Source organism: Lipotes vexillifer, unplaced genomic scaffold (assembly GCF_000442215.2).
Source record: "Lipotes vexillifer unplaced genomic scaffold, Lipotes_vexillifer_v1.1 scaffold308, whole genome shotgun sequence".
Taxonomy (NCBI): domain Eukaryota; kingdom Metazoa; phylum Chordata; class Mammalia; order Artiodactyla; family Lipotidae; genus Lipotes; species Lipotes vexillifer.
This window is the reverse complement of record NW_006792985.1, coordinates 2,324,693-2,325,872: the sequence shown is the minus strand read 5'-3', so window position 1 is coordinate 2,325,872 and position 1,180 is coordinate 2,324,693. Positions and strand designations below refer to the sequence as shown.

The following is a 1,180-nucleotide window of genomic DNA, read 5'->3' as shown; positions in this document are numbered from 1 at the left end:
CGCCCCCGTCCCCGTCCCCGCCATCTTCACCTTGAGTTACTAATAATAAGTTCCTTAGTCTCCAAAGTGCTCTTACAACTATATTTCATTTGAATCTCAAGAAAATTCTGCGACGTAGGTAGGGAGGTATTAACATCTCCGTTTTACAAATAAAGGAAACCGAAGAACAGGTAGTTTAAGTGCCAGCTCAAGTTCATGGAGCTAAAAGGCATTAGAGCTGGGTCTGGAGACTTGTGATTCTTAGACCAGGTGGGTATCAGTAAGAGTTCCCATTGTTTATCCTCCCAACTAACCTGGGCATGCACGCAAAAGGCAAATGTCACAGGTTGACACTCCAACCAAAATTCACAGCGAGAAAGGATTTCTCCTCGACATCTGGCCGTGAGCAGAAAGAGGAAAGAATGGAGAGAACAAGAGAAAGAAATAATACGAGCTGAGCTTGCAGGGAACAGGAGGGATGTACGCTCACGCGCATCTTGGCCCCGGCTGTGTGCAGAGCGACATAGGAGGGCTGGCAGATGTTCAGATGCTGAACTTCCTCAAACACTGTCCCCCTCCCCGACTGCACATTCAGCTGCCAAGTCCCAGCAGTCAGCTCATCCATTACATCCCTCTAATGCTCTGACGGCTATGTTTGCAACGCACAGGGTTTCTATTAATCCGGGGAAAACGCTACTTTAGACAGTCATTGAATCAGAAATTGCTTCCGCCGTGACTGCTGTGTCTCCAGAGAACCAGGTCCCTCTTCCTCCACAGAGATGAGCCACCCGGGCTGGTCTCGCCCACACCCTCCACCTGCCTCAGGTGCTCTCTTTACTCCTTCTCTAAATCTGTCCTTGGAGGCCCCCCCTTCTCCTAGAAGCTTCAGTGTATTGACCCTCAGGGATTTCTGCCTCAGCTGCATTCCTGAAGCCTTTATTATCCAGACCCCTAACTTAGCACTGAACGTATGCTCTCGGGCAGTAGTACCCGTTTCTGAATGTATTGGGTTGGCCAAAAAGCTCACTCGGGTTCTTCTGGAACATAGATAACCTGAACGAACTTTTTGGCCAACCCAATAATTATTTGTCTCCTGATGAGACTGTCAGTTCCCTGAGAACAAAGCTGGAATCCCACACCCTATTGAATCTACAGTCCTGCCTTTAGTAGATCTATCCATGTTTGCTGGTGACTTTTCTGG

The 1,180-nt window shown here is 48.5% G+C and overlaps 1 protein-coding gene across 1 annotated transcript in view; it reads right to left on the bottom strand.

Moving 5' to 3' along the window:
* Window positions 1-1,180, bottom strand: part of FBXO16 (F-box protein 16) — a 57,072-nt gene that overhangs the window by 474 nt on the left and 55,418 nt on the right. The gene's annotated exons all lie outside the window — the stretch shown is intronic.